Genomic DNA, 11,076 nt, shown 5'->3' with positions numbered 1-11,076 from the left:
CGATCCTCATTTATCTCAATAAACGAATCACAACCGTCTATAAGTATATAACACTACTAATCCACGGCTCAACATCGCTTCTCTACCGCGCCACTCTTTTTCATCACCCCGCTCTAAAAATATTTGAACAGTCATTTCCTCATCTCTCATGTCTCAAGTCTCAAGTCTCAAGTCTCAACCCACCAATGATAACAAAACAAACTCTGCCACGTCATCGATCCGCAATCCGCGTGAAACCTCCAAAATCAACCACAGCCGTCGATAACACCAAAACAAACGAACGGACACGATCACACCCTATCCCCAAAATTTCAAAACTTCCTTTTCTATAAATTCCCTCCTATCTCCCATCCATTTCACTCGCTCAATCAATCTTCTGAAACCCTAGCTAATCAATTTCATCAAATTCTCAAACCCTAGCTTTTCTTCAATGGCTCGTACCAAGCAAACCGCTCGCAAATCCACCGGCGGAAAGGCACCGAGGAAGCAATTGGCCACCAAGGCCGCTCGGAAATCTGCTCCGGCCACCGGAGGAGTGAAGAAGCCCCACAGGTTCAGGCCAGGAACCGTTGCTCTCCGTGAGATCCGAAAGTACCAGAAGAGCACTGAGCTCTTGATCCGAAAGCTCCCATTCCAGCGCTTGGTTCGTGAAATCGCTCAGGATTTCAAGACCGATCTCCGATTCCAGAGCTCCGCCGTGGCTGCGCTACAAGAGGCCGCTGAAGCTTACCTTGTGGGACTCTTTGAGGACACAAATCTCTGCGCTATTCACGCTAAGAGAGTCACCATCATGCCTAAGGATATTCAGCTCGCTAGGAGGATCAGGGGTGAGCGTGCTTAGAGTGAAGGATTTTGTGTAGATAAAGAAATTTGGGCAGATCTATGTGTCAGGGTTTTTTTTTTTCTCTATGTTATGGTTTTTGCTTGTTTGTTAGGTTTAGATTGTTTATCTTTAATCACTGTTTAAAGCTGTAGTTGAAGCTTTCAATGTAGTAGTGTAGTCATTTGCACTAATGGAAATTGATTGCTTATGTTTAATTTTGGATCCTTTGAATTAGCACTAATTGGTGTTTTGGTTATTGTTATCTCTGATGGGTTGTGCATTTTTAAATATGCTCTAAGTAAGGTTGCTGGTTATTGATATTTTGTCATTACGTTTTTGCTAAATTAAAATGCATTTTGTTTCACAGTTTGGTGATGGTTGAGCTTGTTTGGTTTTCCACTGCTATCATTGTGATATTTTAGGTTGTATTGAAACCTTTGATACCATGCTACTTGAAATACTATTGGCTACATTTCTCTTCCAAGTTGCTGAAAAACTTTGCATATGATAAGTATGGAAAGATACAATACAACTGAACAAGAGAAATGTGTTATGTTGGGGTTTAAATTGACAAATTCATCTGAATGCGCGAGATTGTGGACAAGGGTAGTCCTTAGGTCATCTTACATTCTTACTTTCTTTGGATGGGTAATTGTTTCTCTTTTATTGTGGACAGAGTACTTTGTAGAGATGCAACAGCATCACCAGTGGTGGTAAATATTGATGGAGCCAAAGGCAAAGTTTTTTGTCATTTGCTCTAGCGAATTGTCAAGACTAGCCATTCACTGTAGCAAGAAGGCTAAAAAAAAAACCTATTTTATCATGTAGTTGGGTTTCGTAATAGAGGAAGTGAAAAAGAAACTACTAAAAAAATGAATAATGTTTGGCTGACGGTGAAAATAAGATCATTGATGCTTGTTAAAATAGATAAAATAATTTTTTGATGTGTTAAATGCTAAAATTTTCAATTTCATTGACATGGATGCTAAAGAAAACAATTATGCTATATTAATTTAAAAAAAAAATTAACGAACTAATTACTTTACTTCTTGGTGCTTTATTTTAGAATTTTTCCATGTATTGCATTCCTTTAAATTGTTTTTATTTATATTTTAAGAATAAAAAATTCTTTTTATCTAAGTTTTAACTTTAACAAAGTTTGTATATTCTAATTAGCTTAACTAGTAAAATTTATGTCAAAGGCCTTATAGTTGAATTGACATCTCTTCATGCACAAAGTATTTTGAGGTCTAGAGGGGAAAGGGTTCGAGCTGTAGGGTTAGCAGTATATTGTAATTATTTTTCAAAAAAAAAAAAAACTAGTAAAATTTATAAAAAATTTGAGGTTCAATTTTCGCTTACATTAAAAACTGATTATGTCTTGGTTTGGTGATAATGATCACAATTATTACAAGTAGAACCTATAAGTTGAAACTCTACCCAAAAAAAAAAACCTTCAACAAAGTTTACATTTATATTAAACTAGCTTATAACTCCATGCATATACATGAATACACTTAAAAATATAAAATAATATAATTCCCATATATATAATTGAAATACTATTGGTAGTCATTTTTATATTTTGTTAACTCTTTAACAAAATTTGTAAGGATATTATTAGGTATAAAATGTAAATTGTTCATATATATATTTTAATTATTGTGAAACACTTTTTTTTACGATTAATTTATTATAGACTCTTTAGTTTTTGTACTTAATAACTCACTTAAATGAATATTTATGATGTGATCCCACATTTAATTCTAAAATTAAAAAATAAAACACTTTGAGAATAAATAATTTAAGACACATGACGCAAAATTGGAACTCTAATTTGGAATTCTAATTTGAGATTCTCTTAGTTTCACATCTTATTATATATATATATATATATATATATATGTATATAATCATGTACATTTTATTAAAAGAGCAAAGTTTATGGATGCCTAACGGCACTAGTTTATGAAATATTTTAAGAAACTTTTTATGAAAAAAAGAAAAAAAAAACTGATTTTTTTCACCATTTTTATACTATTTCTCATGAAAGTGGTATTAAAATATTTTTAAAATGATTCATTATTAAATATTTTATGGGCGTCCATTAACAAGACCTTCAAATAATTTATATATGATTATTTTTATAAATTTTATATAAGAAACTATGTTTATTAGGAGTAATAATAATAACAACAATAATAATAATAGTAGATTTAGAATATGACATTCTTTCTCACGTCTAGTTGTTTTAATAACAACTGACATAAAAGCCATAAAAAAATAATCTTTGTAAATTCACTAAAATTAATGTTAAGCATTTAAGTTTCCTAACTCATTTTAGTAATATATATGTATGTATGTATGTATGGAATCAACATTATAATATTTACCATGTGTGTATGTGTTTCTAAAAAAAAGGGGTAATTGTGTCACACATTGTTTAAGAGAGTGTGTTGTATATAATATAATTTATCCCACACTTTCTTAAAAATTATTATGGATTCGAGTGAAGTTTGTGGTGTGCCTTTGTGTTAGAACTCATTTCCCTCTCCCTTGTGTGTGTGTGTGTGTGTATTTGTTACTTAAAAAAAAAGAATGGGTAATTGTCTAACATTACTTAAGAGAGCGTGTTGTGTGTAGTATAATTTGTCTTACATACCCTTAAAAGTTACTATAGTTTTTTAGTGGAGTTTGTGGTGTGTCTTTGTGTTAGAATCCCTTTCCCTCTCCCTTGTGTGTGTGTAAGTGTTTGTTTCTCAAAAAAAAAATTATAATATTTACCAAGAAAGTCAATATCGTACCGGTATCGGATGTATTGAGGAAATATACCATACTAGGGAAATATACTATACTAGGCATTAAACTAGTACTAATACTCCTCCAAAATGTACCAAAAAAAATACCGAGTTGTACTGGCCTATTTTGGCTGTATTGGTGTTTCGGCCGGTATAATAAAAAATTATTAAATTGAAAAAAATTATTAAAAAATATTTTATTTAATGTAACATATTGGTTAATGTACTTAAGCTATATGCAGGCTTATAAAATATGTGGATTTTAAATTTTACGTTGATAAACATAAAAATTAATAGTTCATACTTACATAAATAATACAAATATATATATATATATATATATTTATGTATAAAATATATAAATAGCAGTAATCCCAAAATAGTACACTAGTATCAATTAGTAACGAAATATTTCGTTTCTTTGGCCAAACTAAAACAGCCTCCCATATGAGATTGACTAATTTGGTATTTATTGATTTATTTCGGTGTGCCTTGTGGTAGAACCCCTTTTCTCTTATTTGTGCGTGTTTTTTCAAAAAAAAGAGTGTAATTGTTCCACATTGCTTAAGAAAGTTTGTTGTGTGTACCACCATCTCTTAAAATTTACCTTGGCTTTTGAGTCGAATTTGTGGTGTGTTTTTGTGTTAGAATCTCTTTCCCTCTCCTTGTGTGTGGGTGTTTGTTTCTAAAAAAAATTACAAATAAAATAAACACATTTATTTTGTTATATTAATTATTTTAAGTGGTGCAATAATTATTTAAATATAATGGAAATTTTATATTATATTCCTAAAATTTATATGAGCGGAAATTGATTTGAAATATTATATTATTGCCCAAATTTAGTTACTTTTGCAACAACTGAAACAAAGTCACAAGAAAAGAAAGAAAAAATTAATAACACACAATTAGTAATCTAAAAAATAATTAAAGAATATTTACATTTTTATTTTATTAAAATGATATTTGCATTCTTAAGTAGGTATGACACATGTTTATTTGTATCAGTCACAAATATATCATACAATTTTCTAATTTATAAATGCATATAGTATGATCAAATCGCTACACTACTCTTATTGTCTTTCTATTTTGTTTTTAAATAGAACACTAAAAATTACAACTTTTTACAATAAAACTTATTGAAATATTGGAGGAAACTAATATGAAGTTAGTAATATATTTGATCCAAATATAATGGCACCAAGTGTGTGTCTTTCTCATTACTATTTAAAAAATTCTAGTTCCTAGACTGCATAATTGTGCAAATAAAAAATAACTATATTTTCCATTGCAATTAGTTAAATATAATTATTATTAGCAACGCAATGTGTTATATCATGTTGTATATGCTAGAGTGGATGCGGAAGGGAAAGTATAGAATAAGAACACTGAGAGGTTACGTGGTTCAGCCTTGTTGGCCTACATCCATAGAGGAATCCCTTAATGGCTACATCTTTATTGTATAAGAGTGTAGTACAATAACATGTGTTACAATGAGTCATAACATGAGTATATATAGGCGACTAAACTCTAGACTACTAGTACAAGCAAGATTGGGCTTGGGCCTATTACATTGAGCTAATATGTCTAATATATGTCTCTCACACCTTCCCTCAAACTCAAGGTGGAAGCTTGATGAAGACTTGAGGTTGGATAAGTATGAGAAGATCACTTAGAGATGCCATGAAGAATGCCTTTGAAGAAACCACAATGAAGAATGTGCCAATTGACCAATTTCGGTAATTCAAATGAAGAAACAGAGTCCGAAATTGGAATTTACGCGAAAAACTGAGTAAGATAGGCCATTTTGGAAATTTTAACGTTTGGTAAAAGGTCAACGCAAAGTCAAAAGTCAAAGTCAACTGGTCCAGGGTCAAAGTCAACGGATACATGGTCGGGGTCAGTTTCGGGTTTCTGGGTCGGATCATGGCTCGGCCAGTAGATCCGCTGACGTCATCCTATGACGTGTCGATGATGTGGACTAGGGCTTGCGTGGTTGATGACGTGTTATGTTGACGTGGAGTGATGATATCACCTGATGACATCAACATCTATTCTTCGGTGCGTGGAAGGCACGTGATGGCGTGTGGTGACAAGATAGATACCTAGGCGACGCATGAGGGCGCGTGTGATCTCGTATGATTACCAGATTCTTAAGCCAAGTGGATCGGGGGACGACAAGGCTGTCTTGGAGGCGCGTGTGGCTGAGATCCGAGTTGGGAGTCGAGAATCTTTGGTGGCACGTGTGAGAGTTCCAGTGGCTGTTGTCCGCGCGTGGTGACGTGTGCGGCTGCCGTTGGAGGTCGGGTTCCTGGGTTTTGGTCGCAATATGCCATGGAGCACGTCTGTCTTGTGGGTTTCATTAGGCGAAGGCTTGATGTGCACAGATTTGATAGGGAGAGGCATGGATTGCTTGGTTGTTGGATTTTGACACAGCACAGAGCCATAGTGGCTGCAAGATGCCATGGAGTCTAGATCCAGTAGACAAACATGTGTGACTTTTGATGGTGATGTGCACGTGAGAATCTTCTTTGCTTGCTAGAGATGTTTGTTTGATGCCAAGAACAAAGTTTGGCTCTGATATCAAGTTAAATAAATTATTATTAGTAACGCAATGTGTAATACCATGTTGTATATGCTAGAGTGGATGCGGAAGAGAAAACATAGAATAGGAACACTGAGAGGTTACGTGGTTCAGCCTTGTTAGCCCAAGCCTTGTTGGCCTCCATCTACAGAGGAATCCTTTAAGGGCTACATCTTTATTGTATAAAAGTGTAATATAATAACCTGTATTAGAATGAGCTATAACATGAGTATATATAGGCGACTAAACCCTATACTACTAGTACAAGTAAGACTAGGCTTGGGCCTATTACATTGAGCTAATATGTCTAGTATACATCTCTAACACAATCAAATTGGATATAGAAATAGCCCAAGACTAACACATCTACTTTTTGCAGATGATAGTCTTCTCTTTTACAGGGCCACAAAATAGAAATGCAATAATATTTTGGAGATACTAGATGTGTATAGGGGTTGTTTTGGTCAACAAATCAACATGAATAAAACCACCATCTTCTTCAGAGGAAAAAAGAGAGCACATCAAACAAGCCTTAGGGATTCCGGAGATCAAGCAGTATGAGAAATATCTAGAATTACCATCTTTTGTGGGGAGAAGATAGAAAGCTAGTTTCAACTTTATAAAGGAGAAGGTTTTGAGGAAATTGCAAGGGTGGAAAGAAAAATTGCTATCACAAGTAGAGAGAGATCCTGATCAAAGCCATAGTGCAAGCAATGTCCATCTACACCATGAGTTGCTTCAAACTCCCCGTAGGCCTATGCAATGACTTGGAGAGCCTTAGTAGAAAATTTTGGTGGGGTCAACGAGGAGATAGGTGTAAGATTCATTGGGTAAAATTTTGATCTCGGTGATTATATGTGCTTAACTTTAAAATTGTAATTCTTATAATTCTTTTATACTCTTTTCATATTGTTGAGTATAATTTGTTTATTTAAAAGTTGTTACCAATAGGTTGTTTAATTGTATGGCTGGATACATTCAAATGAGACAATTTAAAAGTAAATAACATCATTACACAAAAAAATGTATTAGATGTGAAATACGTTATAGGACTGACCATCTCCAAACTCATAAAAGTTTCTCCTTTTGTAAGCTTTCTCATGAGATGCATTCGCACTTTTCTTTATTTTGTTAATTAATTTTAATTTAATTCATTAGTTTATAGTTTGCATATATTTGCAGGACTTAATTGTTGAATTGCTTACTATTTCAAAAACTTAAATTGTTAGAAAATTGTGCATTTAATAAATATTCTAACACTCCTCCCTCACATGTGGGGGGCTAAACTCCTCAGTAGTAAGTGAGACACAATACATGGAATTTTTAGGATTTAAGTGTTGGATGAATTTAATAATTTAATTAATATTCTAACACTTTTCTCTCGCTTATGACTTTAAGCTCCCTCTTAATAAGTGAGACCTACTACATGAGATTTTGAACATGTTAATCGAGAGGTAGAGTGGAGATAGAGACCAAACTCTTTAATTCGTACTTCAACTATTCCCAGTCTATATTATTAAGAAATAATGAATTGAATCAACATCATTCTAAAAAAGAAAAAAAAATCAATATTCTAACATTAATTTATGGGAGTTGCGAATCTGCATGCATTGGATCTCATTTAAGATCAGGGAGCAAGAGAATTTTTTCAATCTAAATATCGTTTGTATAATTATGTATTAGTTTCTTATGATTCATTTGTTTTGTTATAAAATATTTTAAGGTATATGGTTTGATATGTAAAACTTTTCCAGCACAACCCTCCAAAGTTGATGGCTCAGTCGTTGGTGCTAGAGGTCCACTGACCAAATTGCCTACATTGGTAGCCAGATCAACAACCTAGCCATTGGATGGGAGGAGGAGGAGGAAGAATTGTGTATTTTTGTAAAATGCTTTATCAAATTTCAAAAGTAAAACGTTTTACAATATTTTAGAAAAAAAATTACAATTAATGAAAAACATATTTCAAGTTTTACAAAATTTTACAATTAAACAAATATAATAAAATACTGAAAATATTTTAGTAAAACATTTTCCAATTACATATAACGGTAAAGGTTAACTCTAGTACTACAACACATTGGAGTTGATATAATGTAGAAACGTGTTCATATTATCTCAACTCCGGTGCTTTGGAATTAATTGGTGTTCTCGTTTAAAAACTAAAACCTACACGTCAGCCAGGCATATTCAGAGCATGAAATGGGCCGTGGCCAGCCAACTATCCTCCAGCCATGTCATCGATCCGCACTACAGCTCTCTAAATTAGCAACAGCCGTCGATGACATTAAAAATCAACGGCCAAGATCCTTCTCTTCCCCGCGATGCACACTTTCTGAAAAACCAAAAATGAAAAATTCCCGCCTTCAATAAATAGAGTTTGAAATATCATTCCCCTCTCTCTGCCACGTCATCGATCCGAGCCGCACTAAAACCCCAATAACAAACCACAACCGTCGATAATTCTTAGCAAATCAACGTCCACGATCGACCTCCTCTCCCTCCCAAAATTTCAATCTCTTCGTATAAATCCCCTCCCTCCAATCCCTTTTCTCTCACACATTCTTAAAATTTCAAATCGAAATCCAATTCATAGTCTCAATCTCTGAAACCCTAACCCTAATTCTCCAACTCCAATGGCTCGTACCAAGCAAACTGCTCGCAAATCCACCGGCGGCAAGGCACCGAGGAAGCAATTGGCCACCAAGGCTGCTCGGAAGTCCGCTCCGGCCACCGGAGGAGTGAAGAAGCCCCACAGGTTCAGGCCAGGGACCGTTGCTCTCCGTGAGATCCGAAAGTACCAGAAGAGTACCGAGCTCCTGATCCGAAAGCTCCCATTCCAGCGCTTGGTTCGTGAAATCGCTCAGGATTTCAAGACCGATCTCCGATTCCAGAGCTCCGCCGTGGCTGCGCTACAAGAGGCCGCGGAGGCTTACCTTGTGGGACTCTTTGAGGACACCAATCTCTGCGCTATTCACGCTAAGAGAGTCACCATCATGCCTAAGGATATTCAGCTCGCTAGGAGGATCAGGGGTGAGCGTGCTTAGAGTGAAGGAGTTCGTGTAGATAAAAGATTTTCGGTTGGAATGGGGTGTCAGATCTATGTTATGGTCTTGCTTTGTTTCTTAGGGTTTAGATGGTAATGTTTGAACGCAGTTGAGGCTGCATTTGAAGCCATGAATGTTTTGTAGTGTAGTCATTTGCACTAATGGAAATTAATGGTTTCTGTTTAATCTTGTTAATTTTAATTTAAACATTTAAAAAATGTTATTATGGAAATTGCAATTGAATATTTTGTTGCTTTAGATTGACTTGTGGTTTTTGATTTAGTAAAGCAAATGTTGAATTATCCAAAAAAATAGGATCAAATATTTAGTTTGTGGTTTTGGTTCCTTTGGATTAGAACTAATGTGTCATTCTTATTATTATGCTTTGGAGAGGTTGTGGCAGTTGGTGTTTGATCATTGCTTTGTTTATGCAAATTGCGTGTATTTGATTTCATGGATTTGTAATAGTTTAGCTTGCTCTGTTTTCCATGGCTGTTATAGTGATGCTCTAGATCGCATTGAAACTTTTGATACCACGCTACTTGAATTACCATTGGGTGAACATTTCTTTCCCCAAGTTGCTGAGAAACTTGTTAAGTATGGAAAGTTAGAGCTTGCAACTGGACAATAGAAACTGTGGTGCTTTGGGTGGACAATTCATTTAATAGCTTGGACTAGACTATGTTTGTGTATGGTTTTGTAGGATTCTTATTTGTCTTTTGTTTCATCGAACAACAGTTAAAGATGCAATTGCAAGACAGATCTGTAGTTTATTCATTGTTATCTTACTGCTAGGTTGGGTAATTATTGACCTTTGTTGTGGATGTAGCACTTTGTAGTTTGTAGAGAGTGGAGAGCAATTATTATTTTTGTTTTTGAATAATAAATGAATCAACTTTGTTTTTGCAATATATACATCCTGTTGGAACTTGTAAGCTTTAATTATCTTTTCGTAGATGACAAGCTAAATAATTTGTTTCTTTGGGTTGGTCTATAGTCTGTCCCAAGCTTCATTGTCCTCTCTAATGTTTGTTTGTCTTGTAAATGTAGTTATTCTATGCGTAAAATGTTGATATATCTAATACTATCAATCTCCTATCAGCAATGTATGTCAGTATATAAGAGAACTTGCTGGACTGCAATTTATCAGGACCTATTTGGAACTGGAAGGCATATACATTGTTGATAGATCTTGTTCATAGCCAGGGGTTTAGTTGTTACAGTTCAATTCTCAGACGGCAATTGAACATCATAAAACTCATGTCACTTATACATGCAGTACAGATTAGCATGCCAGGCTTAATCCCACAATTATGGATATCCAGTTACTCTTCTTGGCCTAGTTTTACTCATGAGCATGGGATGGGCTTCTTATGTGACTATTGTAACCAAAACCTGAATATAACTATGTTTTAAATGAAGTGATGGCTAGTAATTCTTGACCGATGAGCTCGGTGCTTAAGGATTGGGGTTCAACTGTTGAGTGTTGACATAGGGTGTGGTACTGGTACAGTGGCAGCAATTATTTCCGAGGCATTCCCTCACGTGCAGTGCATGGTCTTTGACCTCCCACATATTGATATTGTTGCTAGCCTGCTCGAGAGTAAGAGAACAAACTATGGTGGAGGTGATATGCTTGTGTCTATCCCTATTGTTGATGCCATTCTGATTATGGTGTGCAATTTTGTTCCTTGTTTATAATCATTCATTTTATTTAGATTGCCGTGGTTTCTTTCTTTGCACTGCTTATGTTAGCTGGGTTGTAAGTGGGGTTTCTAGGTGGATGAGAGTCATGTCAGGATGACGGGTACAATGCCTTGG

The 11,076-nt window shown here is 34.8% G+C and overlaps 1 pseudogene across 1 annotated transcript; it reads left to right on the top strand.

The window, feature by feature from the left end:
• The first annotated feature begins 347 nt into the window (after positions 1–347).
• On the top strand, positions 348–9,441 carry LOC126728230 (uncharacterized; annotated as a pseudogene). The gene is made up of 3 exons (XR_007656413.1): positions 348–965; positions 1,059–1,133; positions 8,816–9,441. The product of XR_007656413.1 is annotated as an uncharacterized LOC126728230 (transcript).
• The last annotated feature ends 1,635 nt before the right edge of the window (positions 9,442–11,076 follow it).

Source organism: Quercus robur, chromosome 5 (assembly GCF_932294415.1).
Source record: "Quercus robur chromosome 5, dhQueRobu3.1, whole genome shotgun sequence".
Lineage (NCBI taxonomy): Eukaryota > Viridiplantae > Streptophyta > Magnoliopsida > Fagales > Fagaceae > Quercus > Quercus robur.
This window is presented reverse-complemented; position numbering and strand designations above follow the sequence as displayed.